We start from the raw sequence: 27162 nt of genomic DNA on the forward strand, positions 1-27162 counted from the left end.
TACTTAAACAAATGTTTTCAACTTTTTATAGATTGAATTTCTGCCGAAGTTTAGCGCATGCAAATAAAATCGATAAAACATAAATCGGACTTTCTTTTGAATCTGAAACTACGAGCTCTAAGTGCGATTAAAAGTAAATTTTAATTTTAATTTAAACATTTTTTTGCTATTAAGCAGCTATAGAAAAACCTTTTTAGTTAAAGAGGAAGTTTGAGGTAAAGTTGGCAGCAGACAAAATTTCTATGTTTTATTTTATATTAAATCAATTTCTTTTGGACTACGGTTAGGTTTATTTATATTAGCAAACAGGTCAAACTACACACACTACATACATTTCCTACTTGCTAAATATAACAAAGAGTACTTTTTTAATAGCAATACGTACCCAAATACGCACACACATACACTTGAGCAGATGTATTTACTGAATGTCTATATATGCAAAACTCGCAAACTCAGGCAGCCAAACGTGGCCGACTGCAAATGGGATGTGACCAGTCATTAGGCATGCACTGCTTGAAATGTCATTACACTGCAGCGCACTGCTTGTCGGCAACTTCCGGTGTGCGATCAAAATGCTTAGCATACTTTTGTGTGGTGCCTAGTTGGTATGCCTCAAGCTGCAGTTCTTCAGTTGCTTATTAGCCACACAAGCTTTGTCATAGCCACACTCACACACACGCAATAAGCTCAGACACATATATATACATATGTGAAATGTAACTAATGAGGCGTATAATCATTGTTATGTCAACAGTTTTGCTGCCATTTGACAAACGACTCACGCTCACACAGACAGTCAAGCATGCTTAGTGCGTCTGTGTGAATGTGTGCAGAAGACATTTTGGGGCGCAAGAAATATACTTGCACATGTCAATATATATAAACAACATAGATACACGCCTGGGCTCCCCCAAACCCATATCCTCCGCACAGTATGTGTCGAAACTTTCGAGCATGAGCTGAAAAAAAAACTCCGAAAAAATAACTTCATTATTATCATCGTTATTTCCATCACTGTTCTGTGTGTCAAGTGACATAAACACCCACACCCTTCACAAACGCTTAGACACAAAGAAAACGGCCCAGGCGGGGATGTAATTGCTGGCAGCCAGCATCATGTAGGAAATAAGCAATTTGAGAGATCATTAAAAAGTTCAAGCGACAAAAAAAAGCCAAAAAAAAAATCAAGAAAAGACGATAGATAAAAAACATCCAAAATGAAGAAATAAAAACGACATCAACGGCTAAAAGACATTAAGTGTCAGGCACTCCGCACACATATAAACAAAAAAGAACACACATGCTCATGTGTTAAAGAGCTAAATTTATAGCAATTTAAAATGCGTATGTGGCAATTGATTAGTTGATGACAGCTGCACACAACTGACAGCTATGCACAGACAGGAAATTGACTCAATTTGGCACAGAAAATCTTGAGACGCACTCACACACATCCGCATACACATACAAACACAAACACACACATAGAGAACTCGACCAAGTCGGAGTCCTCGCATGCAGTTGAATGCACGCATTTTGTGCCTCACAGGCTTTTGTCGGTAAGTTTTGTGTGTCCTCCCCCATCCCCACCACACCCCTTTTCTTTTGTCCACCCTCCGCTGCTCTCTAACCTCTCCTGACGTGCAGTTCGAGTTTGCCAAGGCAAAGACCTTGCGTCAACAGCAGCCGAAAACACTTGACAAGCGACAGCAACAATGCAAAAATTTTGTTAGTGGCTTTTGCTGGCCAGCGAACAGATTCATTCTGGGACTAGGAGGGTCTACACTCAAAGAAAAACATATTTATTTAAATACTCAGATGGGGAAGCTGAAAAAATAATAATAAAAAAACTTTTTATTTCACATTTTATTGAGCAGAGGCAATAATTTAACAAAAAAGGTATTTACTAACACTGTGCAAAGTGCTATAAAAATAGGCCAAAACCATTATACTTATATAAATTGGTAAGGGAATGGTGCCAAATAATTAGATAAGATTGAAGATATATGCTAGGATAAGAATCCTTATAATTTGTATTAGAGTGTATTAAAAACCTATGGCTCTCACATTTTCTCTCTCTCTCTCTCTCTCTCTGTATCTCTCTTTGCATCTCTCTCTGCGACTTTCTTCCCTCTCGCTCTCACTCCTCTCGCTCTCACTCCTCTCTCTCTCTCTCTCTCTCTCTCTCTCTCTCTCTCTCTCTCTCTCTCTCTCTCTCGCTCTGTCTCTCTCTCTCTTTCTCTCCCTCTTTCTATCCCTCTTTCTCTCTCTCTTTCTCTTTTTCTCTCTCTCTTTTATTCTCTCTCTGGCTCTCTCTTTCTCTCTATCTCCCTCTCTCCTTATGACTATCTCTTTTCGTGTATTCTAGCTCTAATTTATTATATTAATTAACTTATTTAATTCTAAAGTAATACATATCTAAATATTTTTTGAATTATTTTAAACAATTATAATTATTGTCATCAAAAAGAATATATTCGCAATGTATGCATTTGCCGTAATGTCACAACAAATTTTCACCATTATTTTTTGTAGTGTAGTCAGGACTTGGTCAGAGGTGGGTTGGTTTGCTGCATTGTTCCGCACTTATTCTGGTTTGTAAATAGTATTTGCATTTCATTTCTGGCTGTCGTCGTTTTGGGGCAGATGTAGTTGGCTGGGCTGTGCTAGTTAGCGACTTTTCGCTGCACTTTAAATGTCATTTGTTGAGTTTGTCCGCGGCTGCCTTTAAGCAAATTAGTGTTACGTGCCAGGGGGCGGCCGAGCAGCCGAGCAGCCAGGCAGGCTGCATCTAAGGACCTCGCATTGTGTTTACCCATGCGACTTTCTTTTTGTGCAGCGAGACATTCTGCGGCTGCTGCAACACAACGTCTTCACCCCACCACGTCTACGTCTCGGGCGGCCGGCATTGTTCCACTTGGTCGCATAGTAGCTGAAATTTGTTGTAACAAGATTTGTTTTTGATTTGGATTTTCTGTTGCCGCTGCCTTTCCCATTGCCGTCCCCGTTGCCAGCATCGTCTTCTTCTTTCTACTTGAAAAGTGTGTAGCGGACGCGACGCGCAACATTTTTGCGTAAACAACTTTCTTTGTGCACCGAAATGCAAAAAACTGCAACAGTAACAACAACAACGAGTGAACTGCAAGGCGGTCAAGCTGTAGTTTAAGCTCGGGCCAGGGAGCCACTTGGGCCAATTAGGCTATATGCCACAGCGATGCAGCCTCCCTATGACTGTCCCCAGTCGTTGCCGTTGCTGGCTTGCTTTGTGCCTGTGACGTCACCAGCCCAACGAAATACTTGCACAATTGTGGCAATCAATTGATCATGAGCCAGATTAAATATGACTTCCATCTTGAAAGGGTTTCACAAGCTGATTCTTAAAGGTTCTAAAAGGTTCTTCTTTAATTTACAATATGGTTACTTTGTCAACCCTCCGCGGCATGACATCGAAGCAAAAACCAAGAGAAATCTAAAAATTAGGGACGGGAGAGGATAGTACATGTCTGCTTCACGGGCAGGACTTGAACAAATTTTCTTTCCCGTGCCTATCTCCAGACATATGAACCATATATATGTTTGGTCCAACGTATACAGTATCTCTTAATCGAACACACTCGACTTAAGCCCTCTCACTTGTTGGCTTATGAGTGTGCAGCCAATATTCCTTGTTTTAATTACACAAAAACTTGAACTTATTTTTAGTATTTTAATTAAGAAAGCATGCGAAATGATTGACGGACAACTGAGTGGCAGATGCTAATTGAAATTTGCTCAAGCTCTAGCCCTACGATAACTGAAAAGGCTTTCATTTACAGAAGATAAAACTTCTAAAAGGTAGAGACAGATTTGTAATTAAGGCTTCTCTTTACTCTATTCCATACTTATCATATCTTTTTATTCATATAGGATGGGATAGGATAGGATAGTTTAAATTATCCTGTAAATCCCGTAAAAAATAGTTTATTAAATACAATAAGTTAAATTAAGTCAGTATTTATTCAACAGAGGTTAACAGAGTGAATTAAATTATGTATATAGAAAGTTACACAAGGCACCTTCTAGAAGAAAACTTCATGCTTATTTCTCTTTGTTACTAATAATAATAATTATCTTAATAATCTTGTTTAACTAATTGATTTCAAGCAACACAGAACCTTAAAGGCACCCAAATCAAATATCGGATCAATGTAGCCGAGAGAAGGAATAACTGAATACAAATAGCATTCGTTTATTATTAAGAAGTCAGCATTGATCTCTCATTCAAATGAATTACCCACTTTCATGCGTAGATCTGCGCCCTCGACTAGGGATACTCCGCTCCGATGTTGCGTCATTATAAATCATGTAAGACCATCTGCAGCCCAGTGGAAAATTTGAATCATATATTCAGCATAAATAGATTCAGCTCTCTCTCGCTCTCTTATCCTTTCTTTTTGTACGCATAAATTCAGCAAAATATTTCAACAGCATTTTATTTTTCCTTTTCATTCTTTTACTGCTGCCGTCACTTTTATTATTGTTTGTTGTTGTTATTGTTGCTTATCTATGATGCTGCATGCGCCTGAACCGTGCAACACAGTTGCTGCCCCACGGCTCAGAGCTCGTGGCTCGCAGCCCTTTTTACAGCGAGCTACTTTATTATGCTAAACACTCCGGGCAAAAGTGTGTTATATGGCATAATCCACTAACGAAAATTGAGCAGGAATTTATTATGTTTTATATGCCTAAACAGGCGTCAGTATCAGGAAACATGCGCGCATGTGGTAAGGCGGGAAGGAGTGGAGCCGTGGAGGCGTGGCAGCAGTCAAGCGCGTTGTAGCTTTTGCAGGCAAGGGGCGTGGCATGGGCACGGAAATACATAATGAATTATGCAGGGCACTCACAACTGGAATCCTCGCAGGCCGCTAAGCACACATACACGTATACAAGACACACACATTCAGCAGACATATCAATAATTCAACAGTCCTAACGAAAAAGCCAAAACAAAATATACAAATCAAGTCAAAGAACCTTACGTCGTCTGCACGACTAAAAGATACCAAAAACAATCAGATACTTGATATTAATAGCTATATATATAAATGCATATATATAAATACATAAGGTAAGCAGATCGTGAATACCCTACTGCCAACGGCTCGCTATAGGGTTCAGAGGGACAAAGCAAATAGAAGACGCTGTCGAGTTGATGAATTATAGAACTTAATCTGAATTGAAATATAAGTGAACTTTATATATATTTTTTTATCATGTATAAGTATGTCAATACACATGTTTATATTAAAATATATTCATACATGCGTATATGCATATAGCTTAGTCTGTTTTGGCCGATTCAGTCAGACCAACGAAATTTATCGCAATTTTTTCAGTTATTATGGCCAAATGAAATACACGCCATGTGAAGTGTAATATTTCATCACAGTTAGCCAAAACAGACAGCCGGACAACCGGACAGGCAGATAGTCAGACAGTCAGTTAGGGAGGCGTGGCACAGGTAAATGCTATATATATATATATACATAAACATAAAAAGATTTATCGCCTCACTCGTTTCGTTGCGTACCGTATGTCGCTCGAGTGTAATTTATGCAGCCAAATATTGAATTAATTCACTTGGCTTTATCGATAGAAGCATATATTACGCGAGACTAAAGTACAGTTAATAATCTGCTTCTCAATTGCATCGGCTATCAGTGATGCGCGATGGGAGGAAGATAAGTAGAGAAAACAAGATAACTGTAGCTCTGATCTATACAATTCGTAAATCTTAAGCAAATATGTGCAGACTGCATGAAAACATCTCATAGGAATATTAAAAGCTATCACAAGGGCACCAATCTACAAAAAAGTGCTGCTATCGAACTATCGATAATTTTTTATTTGCCTTTCAATAACTTTTTATAGGAATTTCAAATTTTATGCTCATCGAACTACTTGAATGTTTAATTGATTAAAAAATTAAATCAATCTCTACGTTCACAATAGATTGATTCGAGGCAGTCTTTTTGTTTGTTTGTTATTTGAAAAAAAAAAATTCAATCGAACGCATATTTATTTTGAATTATTTATTTAAAAACGCCTAGAGGCAACTTATAGGGTCAAATGTAAAATGTGGAAGCTATTTATATATATCAGACTGATTGAACGGTGAGCAACGCACAGCCCAACTCGTAAGAACTACGAGCACTAAGATGGGGTTTCGGAAAATTGAAGCAGAATAACGGGGAAAATGGTGCTCAAAGTTTCTACGAAAACAACAGATACAACTTAGATAAATTATTTTGCTGTGCAAAAACGACTTCACGAGGCTTAGATGCATGGGCGTCAGGCTAGTAAGCGAGAGGTTAGCAGTTCAACTCCTCCATCCACTGGCATTTTTTTATAATTGTTATTAAATTCGTTAAATTAAAGACAAAAACAAGAAAATGGAAAATGAGTGAGACTTAACATTTTTCTTTTGTTTTGTTAACCGCATATGTATTTTTTACCTTCTTGAGGAACGTAGTTGACTTAGCTTTGGCGCATTGAGCACGAGATTGGTGGTTTTTAGCCCGCAAGAGGACGAAAGATAGAAAATAGTGACCAATAGAGCGCCGTTGCTTATATTACAATTTAACATTAATAACTTGACCGTGGCGCCGACGTGTTTTTTGTTGTATGAATGTAACATGTAAAAAATGGAAAATAGGTCCTTTGTTTGTGTTTTACTATAACGTTTTTTACAAAATGCCCAGTATTGGAACGGGTCAGCATGCGATTGTATAGATGTGTGGTAAAAACCAAAAAAAAACACGCGGACAACGTTGCGTCGAGAGTGTTGGTAAATTTATATTTTAAAAATTTATTTACACACTAAAATTGCTTAAATATTGATATGCTGCAAAATTAAATATTAAAGCTGGCGACAAACCGATTCAAATATACCAATGCAGAAGTGGGCATGCGCATCGTTGTTGGAAATGAAAAAATCCTTTTTTTTATCCATCTACACATCAATATAAAACTCTCAGTAATTGAACAATACCAATGATACTTCAAGGCCTTTGATTTCATGTTTTGTATACTGTGATTTGGGGCGAGAGATGCATTCAATATTTGAATCACACTTCATCAGTGTATGGCATATGAAGGCCAACAAACCAAATTTCAAGAGTGCAGCGGACTCTTGATACTAATAAAAAAATGTTTCTAGTTTATGGGGTATCTAGTACCTGTCTAACAGACAAAATGCACTCGAATAAGCCCACTTAACCTCACGGTATTTGATAAAATAATACCAGCCGCCAGTTGCTATGTAACAACTTTTGTCGAGTCTTTGGTGCACGTGGCCAGGGCTTAGCTAAGTGCCTGCAGTTTTTCGTTTTCTTGAATTGCTTTTAGCCCACAAAAAGCTGACGCAAGTTGGCCTCAGATCACGAGCCGCTTTGAGGCGCACTCGTGAGTGTTAAAAGTACTCGTACTTAAAGTGCATTTGTTTCTCAAGAGCGCCATGCATTTGAAGTGAACCCTGTGAGATTGCTCAAGAGATTTTGTGGACAAACAAAGGCTGACAAAAAAAAAAATAAAAATAAACTTTGCAATACTTTAAGTTTGTTCTAGAGAAAAGATAGTGTATAAATCATAAAACCTAAAGAAACATGGTATTTGCACAACGTAAAAAAAGAATTCTCGCAAAGAAAGCCGTCGTCTTGCATTTAGAAACGGCATATATATAAGCTTATATGAGAATCACAAAGAGAGTACGGCATTAAAAAAAATGTACATGAGTTTCGAAAAGAGCAAACTCCACCTATAGGTATTTAAAGTTTCTGGTTTCTTTAAACATGCCTTGTGGAATTTTATCATCAAGCTAAACTATTTAATTAAAGTGTAAAACGCTTGGCACACATTGTATGGCCCCAATTTGGATCCAATTACAAATTTTTTACGGCGCCCGCCGTGCGCCAACCGAATTAAGCTACTCACACAATAATTGACTTCAACAAACTGCATTTGTTGCGCATTTATCTCTGGGCACCGTCTCGAGCTTTGTGGCGTGCCACCCAATAGCGCGCCCTATCGACCCGCCCAACCACTGAGCTCAAGTGGCACAAAAGATAAAAAGTAAACTTTAGCAAAGTGGCAGCAGGCGGGACAAAGCTAGAGTGAGTGCAAGAGAGAGAGAGAGGGACTGAGAGAGTGAGAGAAGGTTTTGGGCATGGCGTAAGCTAGCGCTAAAGTGTCTTAGGCTTTGTTTACTCACCAGACGGCACTTCCGCTTCCTCTTGCCAGCTGCGGCTTCTGGTTTTTCGACTGCTGCTGCGTCTGCAGCTCCATCAAATTGCAATATCCGCGACAGCGACATCGACATCAAGCGCCTGCCATCGATATCCAAGGCATCCGCCTGAATACGCCCCTCTCCATCCCAGTCCTGTTCAGCTCCGTGCTCCCAACCGTATTTATCTTACTGTATTCTTTATGTGTGGGTGCAAGATTAATGCATTTTAGTCAAGTGGAGCCACACTCTGCGCGGGGTGTGAGCATCTTAATACTTTGGTTTCACTTAAAATGAACAGCCATCTTTTACCGCAACCCCACCACGTATCCTCACACTATACAATTCCTACCGCGTGCTCTTTATCAAGCAGTAGACCACGACAAGCGCTAGCTCTTTGCATATCGATAGCTCTTAAGCCAGTGACTTGTTACTGTTTAAAGAGCAGTTACCAATGATGAGCTCTAGAGCTCGGGGCTGCACTTTGATTGATGGCCACACACACATACTTCCGCCTTAAATCTTTGGCACTCTTACGAACCCAAACATAAGCAGAAAGTTGAACAGCTTTATAGGAGACAATTGTGTAGCTGCCTATTGACAAACTGTGAACTTTACGCTTCAATAGTAAATAAAAGTAACAATAGAAGTAGCTGTGTAAATAATTGACTTCTAAGGCGAGATACTATGAGCACCCAATGAGTGCAATGATTTTATTCTTGCATATCGTAATGCTATAACATTATTCTAACCTGACGCTAAAAATATAACAATAACGGCCTTCGAAAGGCGATGATCGTGCAAACAATTCAATAAGTTATTGCTAGTAGCAGTACGAGCCTATATATGTCCACAAATTTTAGCTGTTATATGCTTTTTTCAAGAACAAAATGGCAAGGCGATAAAAAACATCTAAAAGCCATCATCATATAAACCCAATCAACGTCAACACACATTTCAACACCTTTAAGCTATATAGATCAAATTAAAAAATTAAATAAAAATCGAGTGAATATTAAATTAATTTCTAATGGACTTGCGCCAAAATAGGTTTAACAATCAAAGTTGATTATTTACACCACAATGCCTGCAAATTGACGTTGAAAATTAGCGCGATAAGCAACAGAATTGAATGCCATTAATAATTAATTAAAGAGCTGTTGATGCGGTTGATGCCACTATAAAAGCAAGAGCACAACAACAAACAAACAATCAACTTCAAACAAGCAACAATAAAAATAAAAAAAAAGCCAGAAAACAAGTGTCAGCGACACAAAGTCGCAATTAATTTAACAGCCACGCATCTATAAATACAAAATGCGCACAAAAAAGAAAAAAACTGCAACAAGAAAAAATCACAAAAAATAACCTGAAAAAGTAAATGCACGCAACTAAACCATGGAAAAACTTTCAAATGCGCTTCATGTATTACAGTTGTTTCGTTTTCTACTGCAAGCCTAGCGAGGGTTGGCTTATAAATAAATTAGCTAGGTCCACGTCTCGCGTGCTAATTGTAATCGATAACTTGTATCGCTGCTGCCATCGATAAATGTACCGAGCTTGTCATCAATTGCGACATTCAACCCCACATGTTTTCTTCTAAATATTGATTCCTCAAAGATCCTGACAAAATTTGAGACATGTTAGGCGATGGAAAGATAAACGTATATCATCAAATTTCCAGAAAATTTCAGCCACATCTGAGTCCAAAACTATATATTGGTATATATATATGTATAATATAATAGAAATTATCGCGAGAACGTAAAAATATTTTAGGCACGCCGAAGATTGAATACCCGGCAGATATTTGCCTTACGTTTAAATAGGTTGAAATAGTGAAGTTCGTTTATGTGAGTTTGATGAAAATATTTTGGAAAACATAATATTTTGCGATACAAACGCCCATTTCTTGACTGATTCTTCCTATAGAACTATATAATAACGTGTCATCTTGATAAGATTTGGTTCATATATAAGCAGAAAAGATCAACTAGTAAATGGCGAGGTTGGTCTAGAAATCTTGCAAAACAAAACATTTTTCATTTAAGAACTTCATTTAAGAACTTCGTCATGTGAAAATGATTATTCGCCCTACAAGGGTATAGAAATTGGACTTTCGTACTAAGCTTATTAGGTGCCTCTCTCTCTCTCTCTCTCTCTCTTTCTCTCTCTCTCTCTCTCTCTCTCTCTCTCTCTCTCTCGCTTTCTCTCTGTCACCCTTCGCCCTCTCCTTATGCAATTTGATCTTAGTATACACAAGTAGAAAATTAAATGATGTGAATTTACTTTAAGCGACAAAGAGAATATCAGTCACGCGTAAAGTTGACGTCAGATGGCGCCACCAGCTTCAAAAGGACATTAGACTCGAAAAAGATTTCTCTCGTACTTTGTGTACACATACGTGCATGTGTTATTTTTCGTATGATGCAAGCAAAGCTAACAAAGCACGTGGATAATTTTAATTTTATGTAGTTTCTGTTGCAGACACACAGGCCAAACTTTTCAAAATTGTTTTTGCTAACAACAAACAACAACAACAACAAATAACAACAAGAGCTAGCAGTAGTTGCAGCTATAAATCTTAGCATACCGCAGGGCGCACGGCAACGGCAACCAGCCGCAGTTTCGCCAAGTGCAACAATGTGGCTTGAGCAATTTGTGCAACAGCAACTACAACAAGAGCAACAACTGCACCAACAGTAACTGCAGCAAGAGCAACTGGAACAACACTCAGTGCAGAAAGTATATACATACGTATTCATACTACTGCCGCATTAGTTTTAGTTTCCACATCACATGACGCTGGGGGTGTCATATTGAGAAAAAATTGCTTTCAAATTGGGCCAAGCCAAAGTACGAAGAATAAAAAACCAGCAGCACATAACAACAACTACGAAAATAAAAACTCAAACAAAGTGCAAAAGCTGAAACAAAATGACCGCCGGCAACTAAAAAAATGTTTGTTTCGTAACTAATTGCAGTGGTTAGAAAAAAAAAGCACAACAAAAAAAAAACAGAAAACCAAATATATCGGGCAAATCGAAGAATGCGTACCTTTGGTGACAGTTTTTTTTTCCATTACTTTTATCATGCCTGAATTGAAGCCCAAAAGTAAATGCGCACAGTGGAACAAAAGTTATTTAACACACAAATTTTGAGAAATTGTGAATGTTTACAAAAGGAAAAGAATGATAAACCTGAAAAAACTCAACATCAAGACTCGCTGCGCTCATGTTCATTGCAAAGTTAATGATGGCCTTTTAGGTAAAGGAAGATAAGCTGTGCTGCCTTTTGCTGTTTACATTGTAGTGATATTTACAAGGTAGTTACTTAGCAGCTCAAATTGTACAATTTAAGTATACATAAACTTGAGAAAAAAAAGTCAATTGCAATAGCAAGTTAAAATATATAATAAACTTACAATGCACAGAAGAAATATGCCATGGCACATGCCGAGCTATGATCCAGACCGGTTATTTTCATTTGCGAACCGAAACTTCACCAAGCCAATCGCGCAAAAATAACTGAACTGAAACATTTTTTAAAATACAAAACTTTTGAGGGTAATCCAACATTAAATTTACTTCGCATCTTTTATAGGTAAACATGAATGACCAAGGTTTGAACCAATAGTCCACAATGTAATATTCTTTTTACAGCCAGTTGGCATTGCAATGTTTCAATGTTTATGTACTGAAAATCCGTTGGCTAATACATATATGCAAATATTTTGCATTCTTAAATATTATGCTTATTGAAATCGCCGAATGTTTAATGAATTGTAAACACACAACGAGTCAGGCCAGGGCCAATGTTTATGTCCGTGTCGGTATCTGTGTGTGGATTTTAATAAGCGCTGGTGGCCCAATTAAAGCCCAAATTGCATATATATGGTTACAGTTGCAGATTTTGCAATTTTTGGGATATTTTCTCAATGTAAATTCGATGTAATATTTTTTGTAATTTGTGCGCTTATATTTAGAGCAATTTAAACGCCCGAAACGAGGCCCACAGTGCCTGCGCTACCAGGAATTTGCTCAACGAATACCAGATTTCCCTTCCGTTGTCTATTCTTTTTGATATTTTTTCATGAGTATTTTTTTAACAAATAAACTTTTATTAGCGCACAATATTTGAGAACCAACAGATATCTGGAAGTTTGTTACAATCTCTTTATTTGGCACTCCATGTTTATTTATCTTGTTAGCCACATTTCCAAACACGTCAAGGTAGCCACGCCCCCTTTGCATCATATAAATTAATCAATTGCAGACACACACCCACATACACAAATGCAGAGGGTACAATTGCCCGCAGGCAAATATTTGTCACATCTGTATATACTCCGGACAAAATGCCGAATGTGCGAGTATCTGGTCCGGCTGTGACCCCGAAACGAGTCAGTTGGCCATCAAAGCTGCAGTTCAGCTGTCAATATAAGTCTTCCCTGTCACCGCCATGACAGACAACATCGCAAATATATACACACACACACACACACATACACGATCACACAAGCACACCACATACGTGTTCTGTGGCCCGCTTGGCTGACTGATGCTCGCTGTTGGCTGTCTGTTGTGTGCTCGTCTATAAATCATGTTAATTACGTTATAGCAAATAATTTGCCTGCATTTCCACAAGCACACCCATACGAAACTTACTTGGCCAGCTCGTCAGGCCAGAGTGCCACAGACAGCCAACCCGCGCAGCACTCTTCATATGCCCAGCTTTCAGTCCAACCATCATCGGCGGCAATTGCCAGTCGACTCAAATCTGTAATGCATCGCTTATTTGCTTGTTGTCATGCGGCTCAGCAATATTTGCGGTTGGCTTGAATCAGCAAACCAATTTGTGCTGCCTATTGGTATGAAATTCTGTACTGAAACTAAAAACATTCTTAGCCAAACCCTATTTAGCTACTGATATATTTCTAGTAATTTAATGGTTGGCTGCGAACTAAAGCGAGGAGCACTTCTCTCAGGCGGTATACAACACTATAAACATATTTCAAACACGTTGTTATACATAACTTTTATTGGCCATCATATTGCAATTTTTCTAATGTTGGCTGGTTTTTTCAACACGTTCTTCATCACTGTGGCTTTAGTTGTTTTTCTTTGCACAACAGTACAGTATGATATTTCGCAATCTATAATAAATAACTGCACAAGAGACCTCATTATATACTTTCTTTGCACTTATTATCTTAGCGCACTGCAAAAATAGTGTGGAAAAAATTATCAAGCATTGCACAACACTACACAAAACACACTGATTTCGTACACGTTAGACAGCATCACAATCAGCTGTAGTGAACCGCAATTGTCAGCTCGGAATTTTGTTTGCGCTCACTCAACTCCTAATGCGGGGCCTCCGCCTGCGCTGCATGACAATGGCCGATGGCCGACCCATGGGACTGCGTGGCTGACTCGACTGAGTAATCGTGGACTAGAATAAGTAGGGAGGAGCGGGTGTTGGGTACAGTGCCCTGGTTTAATTGAGTTTGCCGCAAGCAAATAGCTCGAGTGACAGTTGAAGTTGCAACTTTAAGCACTTGCCCACAAAACCGAGTGCAAGAGCCAGTCCTTTTGGTTTCCTACACCCTGTAACCATATGATATTAATGTAATTCTGGGCTTGTAATTGGCAAAAAAAAAAAAAATAAGAGGTATCTACGGCCCATAAATAAGCAGTATTTATCATAAATCTTATTATATGCGACTGGCCAACTAAGCAGCTTTCAATTTAGAGTCTATTAAAACTTAAGCCCGCCAATAAAATATGTAGGCGTAAGGGCTTTTTTCAAATTTGCGATATTAACCTCCACAATACCCAAGATAAGCAATAAATATTCAATAAGCTTATTTAGCCATCCAACAAATCAGTTTTGAGAAATTCTTAAGAAAAAAAGCTCTTTATCATTTTTCTATACCAAAACAGGGTATTTCTAATTCGGGTAGCAAATACTAGACGATTTTACTAGTTTTTTTTATTTGTTGAACAGACAAGTGGCCATCATAAACCGGGCCATATAGAAAATGGCCTCACGTCCAGATTTCCACACTCTAACAAAAAGTGCCAAGCCAAGACAATGGCGATAGGCCATCATCATTTGGGACATCGACACTGGCTGTCCACTTACTTGGTGGCCTACATATTTAACCATGTCGCCCATTGACAAGCCTATGCTTATACACACACCAGCACACACACACACATGTATATATATTTTGTATGTGGCTTGGTCGCTGGACGTCGTTTAATGCAGTGGAAAACTGATTTGACTGGGCTGCTTCCGCTGCCCAATTTGCGGTTGAGTTTCTTTGCAAACTCTGGACCCACTTATATGAGTTCGAGTTATGGTTTGGTTGCAGTACTAACCCATCTGCAGAGATCCACTCGGATCACGTCTTTGTTGTGTGTATTTTTGTGTGCTTTAAATTTATGATTTGCCATGTGACTTTGAAAAGCAAAAAAGTTCTTTGGCGTTGCCTTTAGGGTCGGGTTTGCCTTTGCCTTTTACTCTGCCACGTCTTTCAGATTCATCTTTGTGTTTGCCTCCGTTTCGCTTGACATTTCACTTTTACCATTTTCACAATATTTTTCTTCGTTTTTTTTCCTTCATTCATTTTTTTCTGTTGCCCTTTTGCTGAAAAACATATTCTTTTTTTCTGTGCCCTGTGGTTTGCTTGTTGAGCAAAGGAGTTGTTTGTCATGCATGCACGAGATGTTCTGATGCTGGCACATAGAATTATCAGCAGAAGCCTCAGCCTCAGACACAGTGCAGCTTGGCATCTGATGGCTTAACGATATATATATTAAAATCTAATGTTGAAAAATACGGGCTAAAGCTTAAAACCGTTTAGGCTTTTGGATATGCTTACAAATACTTACCGGATAGATGACTTTGGATATATCAATATTCTAAATCTTTTTGATAAGTATTGACTGAAATGTATAATATTATATATCTATATGTAAATGATAAATACTTTATTATATATTTTTTAAATATTTTTAAAAATGCTCTAGAGATGCTTTTTCATGGAAATACCTAAATAAGTAAAATATTTATACGTAAAGAAATTCGAACTAATGCATACAAAACCAATAGAATATCTGTTAGGAACACTGTAGTATAATCTAGCTACCTACGATTTAAATTTATTATTCTACATCAGTTTTTTCTTCAGTTTTATAAATTTATCATTCATGTTATATCTGCCTGTGCAATAATTGAATCTGCGTTGCTTTCTTATGGCGCATGTCCTAGATACGACCATGCTCAAGCAATCAGTTCCTTTTATGTTTTTAATTATTTTCTTATGCCTCACTTGAATACCTTCCACTACTACTGCCTGCTGCTACTCGGCCCCTTTTACACAGCCCATTTCTTTTCAGCCCTTGAATGCTTTGTAATTTTTGCGGTTTTTAAGCCTTTGTGGGTGGTTGCCTCTCCGATTCCTGTTTCTGGCCTTGGTCCCAGCCTCTTGCCACACATATATAATAATGTGGATATCAATAATGTGGATTTTTGGGCCTGCCAGCTGCCGGCTGTCTTCCTCTTTTGTTGTTTCTGTTGCATTCTATTGTTGTTGTTGTCACGATTTAATCTTTGGCTGCTGTGGATAATTGCGGGCTTAAGCATGCGCATAAAAGTCATTACGTTGACTGCCGCAAAACGAGTAATTTAGATTTATTCTAATTAGTGGCCCAGCAGCAGCAGCAACAACATTTCAAAAGCTAATCAAAGCTTTGAATACAAACGGAAGCGTGTCTTGAAAAATGTCGCGTCTTAAGTGATGTAGTTGTCTGGAAAATCTCATTGAAATCGACAGCAGCTGTTCGCATTAAGGTTTTTATTTTTCTTTGTTTTTATTTGCATACCCTGACAATGGAGTACTAAGAATTTGTCACAAAATGTGCCATGAAAATAGCTTTTGCAAAAAATAATAGCTTCGAGTTATTTTCTTTTGTGATTCTCTCGTCGACTAACCTTGCATCCGAATAGTACACCATGTTATTGGTCCAACTTTTAAGTTTTAGGGTATACAATCTTCGGCATCTATTTCGATTATCATATTCACTTTGATACAATTTGTACTGTGCACGTAAGTACTGATTATTCGAAAAAATCTACGCACATTTCGATTAGGAATAATTTGTCGTCATTAAATTATCATTATGCTCTAATTACGTCAAGGCAGTTAACACGAATTTTTAAGATATTAAAAATTATGAAAAAAAAAATCCTCTAAGCTTTATTAAGCAGTACTAAAAAATATATTATTCTATTTTAAGTATATTTTTTTGTCAATATCGTCTCTTTAGACTCAACTTATTAAATGAGGTATGATAAGCTATACTTTACTTATTTTATTATTAAATAAAAATGTATTCTTAACGAAATTCACGAAATATCGCTGCTCGTAAAAAGCTTTAGTCTACTTTTGTGTGAGATCAAATTTATTTACGCCTGATTTCGGAATAATTTGATTATATGTGTGCTGAGGCAATCAGTTATATGTGCCTTATCTGAGATTAACTGGCTTTATACCTTGACATACAATTCTCTGTTTATATTGAGTTGGTGCTTTGGCTAATGACTCGCTGCCACGCCCCAGTTGAATTTTTCGTTTCTCACCCACGATGGCCACGCTGCGTATACGCAATGGGAGTCACTTTGTTTCAATATGCATGCCACGCCTCACCACGCCCACACATGCCGGCTAGAGGGGCTCAAAGTCACTTAACCAAATAAATTTTGCAAAAAGAATACCAAGAACGAAAAAAAGAGAGAGACAGCGCCGCTTGTGGTTCTTGTTGTTCTTTTTGTTGTTGTTGCTAAAGTATTTATTTTGCTTGAGTGCGCTACAGTTTTTAAGTTTGTTTGCGCTGTGTTTGCTGCGAAGCTCAAGGCACAACTTGCAAATATTCATGGCAAACACACAGACAAACTCACCGACAGAGCCCACCGTGACGAGTGGGGCCAAGCGAGAAGTTACCGTAATTCTATCTCACTCACACAGGCTATCTACTGGGTGAACTTAATGTGATTAAAATTGTATGGCTGTTGCCGGCTGCTGGAGTTTGTATCGCCACCTTATCGCTCTGCACTTTCACCTATGCCTTGCGCACCGCCTTACGCCCACTGCCCAACGCGGCCGCCATGTGCAGACTGGCATCTTTTAAAAACAAGAAGTTCGCGTTGCCGTTAAAAGCAGGCGGCAGCAGCAGGCAGCAGCAGCATCAGACTGCAATAAAACCAAAGTATGGTAACTCTGGCGCACTCACGCCCCTGCCATGCCCCCACACAGTCACACCAGCGACAGGAACTAGTGAGACTTGCGACGCGACAGCCACAGCTTAAAGTAGCAAATTTATTTGGCATTTCTTGATTTTATGTTGCGTTTATTTTGCGATTGCGCATACGCCACATTGTACCAGCAACAGCAGCAGCAGCAGCATTGTTAAAGCGCCGCTTAATGGATGCTTAAATAAAATTTTAAAGCATTTCAAATTTAGTGTCGAGTTTTAGTGTTTGTCATTAGTGTTTTGGCAGGCGTTAAATATTTAATGGTCGCCGCGGCACTCGAGACGATGAGTACGATAGAAGCAACGAGGGAATGAATACTTCTTGTCGCAAACAAGAAGAAGGCGAAGAAGAAACAGAACGAACAAACGAACGCGTACGTGAACGCCGTTGGTGCTTTGCAAATTTGCAACAAAGTGTTTGTCTTGTGGATAATTAATATGTCGAATGGCAGGGGCTAGTTGACTGTAGCTTCCGGCAAATTGACAAAATGTTTACGACACTTTTGACATGGCCAGCAAACGAAACAATTGTTAAACGTGATTTCAAAAGCACGTATATAACATATACATACATATATCTCCAAATAATGCCCGGCTTCGCCCGTTCTACATTTGTTTTATATTAGCATTACTTTTTGACTCAATTCCTTGGATCCCACAACTCGATTGGCAATTTACAAAGATCTTTTTTAATTCGAGCGAGTAAAAAAAAGAGTCTTCCGCACATGTAATCGCCGGTGGAGTAGACTAAATACCTTTGAGATGAGTTTCACACTTTTCGAAACATACACCCTATGTGATGGGAAATGGGACTCCAAGGTTGTAGAAGCGTACAGGGTAGTACGATGTTATTTATTTACCAGAAGACTACCGGTCATTCTTCTATCACCAAGTTCTTGCTAATGCACAACTGAATCAGAGTCCTGGCGAGCCTTGCTGTGAGATTATTAACATAATATAATGTCACACAAAAGTACAGTTGAGATATGCATATTGAAAGCCACACTCAATTGGCACTGCAAATGTGAGAAAAGTAAAGCCAAATTACAATGAGAAACAGAAGCAAAAACAGATTCAGATGCAAATGCAGATGTTGAGGCAGAAGTAGCAGCAAGCGGCACCGATGACTATGCCTGAATGGCTATTAAATACACGAGGGAAGCTACTTTTAACCCAAATCTGCGGGCATAAAAGCCAGCTAGGCAGCCAAAGGAGCAACAACAGAGAGGCCAGGCCACACATGAGCACAAATAATGCAGGGATGCACCGGCCATGATGGCCATGTGGAGCACTGCCAAAGCCGGCAACGAAGTGGCAACTAAAACGTGAGGGGCTGGCCAGAGAGATACGGAAAGAGAGAGCGAGAGAGAGAGAGAGCAACTGCGACTGAGAAAACGACACTTGTCTGACAGTGGCAGCAGCCTGGCAGGCGTCATCCGGGTGCACATACTCCTAAGCGCACACACAAGCTGGATTCCAGCTGCAGTTGAAGGCACTTTGGCAGCGCCACATTCAGATGCACATGTTTCGGGCGTGATTAAGCTGCAATTTTTATACAATATTTACACAGTGAGGGGCATTGAGAATTACACCAGAGAGTGTGGTGCTGGTTGGTGGTGTGAAATCGTAGCTGTCCGTGCCACATAATAACATTCATGCACAGTTGCAAATGCCTGCAACAAACGTTGCGCTGCGCTGTGTCGCTTTGCGTCGCCTTGGCGGCTTCCACGTAATACAGATATTACAATATGCGGATTATTAGGCATTATGCATGTGTATATCTATCTCTCTTATTTTCATCCACTCTTTTTGCCGTGTCTGTGTGCGGGTGTGTGTTATTGTACTAACAATTTCTTTTCATAAACGTGTGTGTCGCATGCAAATTTATTGTGTACTTTGCAGCGACATTTTCATTTTGACTTTGCTTCTGCCTTTACTTTGGATTTTTGATAGGGATTTCCAATTTCCATTGGCATGTGGAAGGGTGGCAGGCGGGTAGCTTTGGGGTATTGGGATTTGGGTGCCAAGGTTTCTGGGCTTCCAACTGTGTTTTGTCCATTTGTGTGTGTGTGTGTGTGTGTGATTTTAATGCCAGGGTGTCATTAGCATCACATTTGTTGTGCCCGCCCTTTGAGGTAGGCTTTAAAAATCTAAGGTATCGATTCCGCAAGCAATTCACTGTCGACATTTAACAGTATAGATCGATTTTTAGTTTGGGTAAATAAAAGAGGATAACTTATAACAGACTGTTGATTTAATTGGAATATATACTGTTTATTATTATATTACCAGATATTCGCACAATTTCATGATAACGTGTTTATCTCTTAAATAAAATATGATTTTCCACATAATCACAAGTACTAATATTGTGTCATGTATGATTTGTGGATTTCCTTTTTTTTACCAAAAACAAACAAGTTTCTATTTTATACAGAAAGCGTGCCAGCATGAGGTTTTGCCCAAAATCGTACTACATTTTTAAATCTTTCGTTAAAGCTCCATTGAGGACTGTTAATGTTCGTTATGGGACACCGAATTTCGGTCTTATTTATTTATTTTGCCAGTTAAGAATTTAAGTGCCAACAAATGCGACTATGACCAATAAATTACAATCACATAGCAAATAAATAAAGCAACAATAACAACAACTTAAATAGCAGAAAATTACCCTCAGAAATGATATCATTGAACAGATGAAAAGTGTCAGAGCAAATAAAACAGCTTAAGTGTTGATATTAATTAAGTGGCATTAACTGCCGCCCATTTGAAATCCGACGAGGACAAACTGAACCCGCAATCTGACACCACTCACCATCAGACACAATAAAATCAAAAACTACAACATGTAGCACAATTTCAATTAAAATGACATTTTATTAGATTTAATTGACAATTTTTTTCATTTCTTTTTTTGTACTTTTTTAACTGCACTTTCAGTATATATGTACAACCAAGTATGTGTTTTTTATATATATTTTTTTATACCCTGAATGCATTGAAAATGGGTAAAAAGGGTATTATGTATTTGTGCAAATGTATGTAACAGGCAGAAGGAAGCATCTCCGATCCCATAAAGTATATATATTCTCGATCAGCATCAATAACCAAATCGATCCATGTTCGTCTGTCTGTCTACCTGTCCGTCTGTCCGTATGTAAGAGCTAGAGACTGAACACTTAGCTGTGGGTCCTCCTAGTGCCTGCGCAGATCGAAGTTGTTTCCGATAATCGATAACTTACTCCGTTTCCAAGCAAACGATACAAATCGATATCGACATCCTGTTTTTTCAGCAAGTTATGTAAATATTAAGAGCTAGAGTCACCAAACTTGATATGTTTATTTTAGAATAGTATATATATATATGTATGTCAAGTATCTTTCATTCTAAAGCTATCGTAACCTCCCCGTTACCAACGCAGAGCTATAAATCAAGTTAATAACCCAACCTATATTTCCCACCAATTTAAGCCACAATTTCGATTAAATTGACTTTTTGATAATACACAAATATTCTATGGTACAATAAGATGCCTGCCCACGTGTTGAGTAGAGGCCGTGATAAGTGGTGTGATCAGTTGCGAGTTCGAACCCTGCCAAGGGAACTTTATATTTTAATTTATCTTTATTACTTCAAACGAGCTCGTTGCGCGAACTGAAATTGGTGTTGGAATAAGAGGCTTCCGGGTATGCCCTATTCGGGAGCTACCGACTAGAACATCTTACCTTTATCTTTCTATCTCACTATTTCCTCACCGGTTGCTGCATTCTCTGCCCAAGGCCCACCCCAGATGCTGTTTGTTACCATATTTTTAATTTCCGATACCAAGTAGACAATTAACTTTCTTTACACTTTAAGACTTACTTTTTGTATTACAAAAATAAGGCAAACTAATATGAAATCGAAAAGTATTTAAATAAATTCAAAAAATCTCCACTAATATATATGCTACCATAACTGTCGATAAGCCCGATAATTTGTCGCATTGCCATTTAGTTTAAAAATGTCTCAAGTTAAGTGAACGAAAGTCAACAAAGCCAAATCTTAACTAGCATGTACCGAAAATCAGGGTGGAATCTAAAGTGCAACAGCCATTTGTCATTTGTGTAATTATTGTGCCTATTCATATCGAAGCCAATTTAATTTGTGCACTCATTTTGCCTACTCTCACATTTGCTCACAACTCGTAAATTGGTCATGGGCCAAATATCGTTTTCAAACATCAATCTATTTACAATTCCAACACAATTAACACATATCATCTGTATGCGGGTGTGAGAGTGGCTGTATGTGTGTGCGTGGATGCTATGTTATTCATAAAGCAATGCTCACAAGTGCAAAGACTGATAGTCTGGTGCAAACCTTGGGCAAACATTTGTAATTTCAAACAAGCTCGTAAATAAAACAACTGGAAATGCATTGGCAGCAAATTAGCCAGTAACAGAAACAATTGAGCAGCCAAACAACTGCCATGGATCGTAATGCTGCTGTTTCAGATGGCTTTATAACTGGCACCTAGCTTAATGATTCAACACCCAAGCGGATAAGAGCACAAGTGCAAAGTGCTCTAATCGAGAGTTGTTGACTTGCATATGCTCTGTAATCAGGTCTGCAGTATCTCATGCTTCTATAAACAGATTTACTTATTAGATGTGCTTTACTTTGTTTTAGTTTTCAGTTTTCTACTCATTGAACTGGATTTTCCAGATTTTATATAACGAATTTTTTAAATGAGTCTGAAGCTCGATCGCAAATGGAAAACTGGGAAATCCAGCCTGTATATTTTATGGAAGGTCCAAAACGTACTACAAAAAATAAACTCAGCCAGATACTTCCCTCTATTTAAACTATTGTAACTATCTTCAACACTTTGCCATTTAAATTTCCGTTCTTTGAGAAAATTTTGAAAATTAGGTTTAGACATGCGATACGTATGGAGTTTAACGCTCAAAGGTCTATCTTTAATTATATTATTATTGGCACTCAGAAAAATAAGAATAAATATGTTATGCAACCTCGGACTAGGCATGTTTTAAGCATTATACACTTTGTTAGCCCTTTATGGGATTCAGGGAATTCAAAGGCCAATACGTGCACAGTTCTAAAATTCTAATAGATGGCCATAGATAGATACATATATTTTAGTGCAGCGTTCCGTCAAATAATTTCAAATCCACAAGCATATTGATACGGTCATCTAACTAAATTGGAGCCAATGTTAGTGTGTGTGTGCGTTTGTGTGTGTGTGTGTGTGGGTTGATGCCACATTCATTATACAGAATACGCGCCAGCTGGCAGGCCATTGTCGATGCGGCCTGCAGGAGAGTTGGCAGCCCGCAACTGTTATTAAACATTAATTTATGCATTACTAGACCGCTTAAATTAATCAGTAAATTGCATGCTGCACATCCGAAGCACACACACATACGCACTGTCCTTAGGGACAGTGGCCATCAATACCGAATGCTCAAAACAAATTAAATTGCCAAAAAAGCTGTTTGCTATTTGACAGTCCCTTCACTTATTTCATATTTCTGCTTTTGTTTAAGTTTTAACGTGCAAAATTTAAACCGGGTCAAATCTTATGCAGATTCCATGAAAAATTGAATACTTAAATGCAATGTGAATGCAGTGCCTGATTTTAAATATATTAAAACAATTTTCAAAGTTTATGTTTATGTGTTTTTATTAAAACTATTAAGTACATGGTTTTCTTTTTTATTTATAATATTTTAGCCAATTCAAAAGTTGTTAAGTATCTGACAATATTCTTTAGATGATGAAAAAACACTACAAATAATAGTCTTAATGAATCATTTTGAACCGAAAAGAGTTTTAGGCATGATTTACTCTTGAAAAATCGCAACACTAATACAAGCTTATTTCAAAGCTTGGCAAGGCCAAGGAACAAACTTGATTTGCCATTCGTTGTAAATGCATTTCTCCTTTATGCAATTTCTGCTTTGTGCTCTTTCTATTTAGCTTCAACAGAGTAAGAAATGAGGAGGAATATCAACATTCTTTCATTGCAATCAGCTTTTTAATGCACAACTCTGCTCCGTTACTAACCAAAATGCCTCAAGGCTTATAGGATCTTAGCCCTAAATATTCTTCAATTAAATCAATCGATCTAGCGATTGCCGACAGATTTCCCCACAATTATTACTTTTTACTGCACTCGCTCTTTTTGATAATCAATCAATGCTATCGATAATATAAGATAATTAGGGCGGGCTATTCAAATTAAAATTTCACAGCTTGCTTATAGTGTTTTTGAAAAAATATGTTTTGAGCAAACATACTTTTAGAATTTCTAGTAATAGACATATTGTAAAATGCTCTCGATATCGGGTTAATTATATATCGATACAAAGCTATCGATAGCTATAATCGGCGCTTTATTAATAGTTACTTATGATATCATTGTCGTTTCTATCAATACTTTTGGTATCGTTGTTATCGATCCCTAACGTCTTAGCTAACGATACCAGTTTAATCGCCATCCATAGTTGAACAGCACTAGAAGGTTAATCCAAAGTGTGTTCTGCCTGCACTCAGTCATAAGATCATGTATACACATTTTTTCTTTTTATCAATGTTTATTGTATTGAATCAAAAATAGTTACATTTTTATTAAAACACAGTTGGCTCAGGTGATATTTACAAATGTACAAGTGTTATTCAGCTTATTTGCCTATTACACCAAACATAATAACCAGCTAATTGTTTTTGTTCTACTTGACTCTCGTCTCGTTTCAGGCCAACATTTGAAGATAGCGGACAAATTGCATTCTCGCTTTAGGTAAGTCAAGCAAATGCGCTCACAAGTGTGCAATTTATCAAAGGGAAATTTATAGAAGAAAAAAAAAAAACAACTTTTCTAGCTGGTAAGCAATTTGAATTACCTGCTCAGAGCATAGATCAGGTTCAATCGTATTCCTAGCTCTGGTGCCTCTGATACAGTTTCGTACGGTCAATTTGGTTGTTATGCTGCCATTTTATTGTACGGCTTCTGTCAGTCTGTCGCACGTCAATCCCCCAGTCCGTCAGTCTGTCAGCTCGTCAGCTGGCCCCTGCATCCACCTGCGCCTTAGCACCCCGTTTCGGCTCGGGTGAATGATAAATGGCTGGCACTGCGGTTGTAGGCAGCATTAAGCGTTGTTGAAGCACCGCAGATTGCAATTGTTGCCCGCGCACGCCCATGACCCCTCCTCTCTCCTCCGCCTTTGTAGCCACCACCCACCCATTTACTAGCTGATTTTTTTATGCGCTTCTCTTGCACTCGTCAAAGTTTTGCGGGCTGCTTTTTGTACTGCACAAGGCTTTGGGAGCTACGTTTCTCTGTCAGACAGCAACTTGTAATTTGTAATGCTCCGAGTGGCAAGCTGTTCTTGTTGAGTTTGTTGTTGTTGTTGTTGTTGTTGTTGTTATTGTTGTTGTTGTTGTTGTTGTTGGTGGTGGTGGTGCTGTTGCAGTTACCGGTTAACAGTTACCAGCTATCAGTTACTGCTAGCCAGGTCATGATTTTGAAATGAAATGCATTTGTGAGCTCTTGCGCTGATTTAATGATGTTTTATAGAAGCGCCTCAAGGAACTTTGAATGAAGGCACACTTCAAGTGCCAGCTACGCCAAACATTTTTCTCTCGCTCCACTACTACCTATTCCATTACTTCAAATTTATTTAAGCGCGAATTTTGCCGAAATTATACCTTAGATATTTATTATTAACGAAGTTTTTTTAAGGTAAAAAGTAAATACTTTAAAGGTAAGTACCCTGCTGAAAATACGTATCAATCTATGTCGACGCTAGGCTGTCATTAAGGCAGACAGACATCTAGTACCACAAAAAGCAAAGCAAAAAGCTTTAAATCTAGTCCAACGCCAGTCAATCGTAATCATCTGGGTATCTGGACAGTTTACCTGATGGCTGTGGCCACTGGGGAACCTAGCTCTTATTTTCAAATCTGCAAGATGACCGCTCGAAAAGATTTTTCAAAGCCATTTGGCATAACCTTTGTCATGGCTCAATTTACACAACGGTTCAAGGTGTCACTCAAGATACCAAACCTGAATAAGTGTTTAAAGTAAAAATTACAACAACAAATAATGCAAATACATATTTTGAACATACTTGCACCCTGTCCCTTTTCGTCCAATCTCTTCTCTTCAAAATTGCACTTCAATGAACTTAACAAGTTATGACCAAATGTCATTTGACGTGCAACACGCACTCATTAATTTTTCCCTTTTTTATTTTATTTCATCATATTTGTTAAATTTGCTCACTTTCATTTAATTTGCGCATCTAATTAGGGCCAATTATGTGATTAAAAACAGCCTAAAAAGAAAAACATTTCGTAAAAACATAAGCCTATACAATTTGTTGTTAGTTTTTAAATGGGTATCATAATTTATGCAGGAACCAAACATTTTCCGAGCCGCATAATAAACGACAATTAATTGTAATATCAGCTACAAAAAATTATAAAACAACAAATAAGTGCTCAACTATGAAATATCCTGCAATCGAGCGTTTTGTCTCTGTAGCTTCAAACGAACTTAGCAGGTCGATATCAAAAACATTCATTGAGCATTTTAACTGCCTAAGGCAGAATTTCGACAATTGCTGACAAAGAATGTTCGGTGCTAGAAGAGTACTTATACATATTTTCCATTCCTTTCTTAAAGTCTCTTGCGTTCATACATACGGACGGACGGACGGACAGACATGGCTAGATCGACTCGGCTATTGATGCTGATCAAGAATATATATACTTTATGGGGTCAGAGAAGCTTCCTTCTGCCTGTTAAATACATTTGGATTTTGCACAAATACAATATACCTTATACCCATTTTTAATGGGTTCAGGGTATAAAAATAATATGTGACATGCCTGATGTATGTGTAGATAGGGCGTATTCAGAGTTGTCCACATTCATACATATGTATATTGAAATAATGACAGCAAAAATATTGTGATGACTTTTTAATTAAAAATAACAAAAATGTTGTCAAAGCGTCGATAGCAATTGGCGGCAACTCATAATTGCTAATGAATTTTATCAGAATAAATCTTATTAAAATTGCGGTCCAATTTTGGTCAACAATGTGTCAAACAATTTGGCATAACAAATAGTATTGGATTTTTATTGTTGTTATTTGATTAGGGCGTTTTGCACTGCCAGTTTGTTGGGGATTGCTACTCACGGGGTGTGTGCAAACGCACCATAAGGTCACATGTGGGGATCAGGGGAGCCAAATTTTTTGCCCTGCGAAAAGAGTTCTGAGTTTCCTGCATATTTGATTTATTCTGCTTCAAAGTAAGCTTCGGATAATCACGTAGAACATGCTTAACAGCTAGTAATCGCCTTAATTCGGATTTAAAAGAGCCGGATGTCTCTTAACTTGTGCAGGGACCAATAAGCTCTTTAGGGCGACTGTCATCATGTCAAACAGCATTTTTACCGCCGCACTCTTGACCCTCCATCCCTTTCAAGCTTCGGCAGCGGTACTTTCTACTATACTTTCCTTATTAGAGCTTTTGAGGACACCCAGCACGGCGCACAGAAGGTTTAA

The 27162-nt window shown here is 38.2% G+C and overlaps 1 protein-coding gene across 1 annotated transcript in view; it reads left to right on the forward strand.

The window, feature by feature from the left end:
• LOC115764253 overlaps positions 1-27162 on the forward strand; it is a 102711-nt gene that overhangs the window by 13830 nt on the left and 61719 nt on the right. The window contains exon 2 of the mRNA XM_030707171.1: positions 24344-24386. The gene's annotated coding sequence lies outside the window, so the exon portion shown is untranslated. The remainder of the gene's footprint in view (positions 1-24343; positions 24387-27162) is intronic.

This window comes from Drosophila novamexicana, unplaced genomic scaffold, assembly GCF_003285875.2.
Source record: "Drosophila novamexicana strain 15010-1031.04,08,12 unplaced genomic scaffold, DnovRS2.1 tig00000820-arrow-pilon, whole genome shotgun sequence".
NCBI classification, from domain to species: Eukaryota; Metazoa; Arthropoda; class Insecta; order Diptera; family Drosophilidae; genus Drosophila; species Drosophila novamexicana.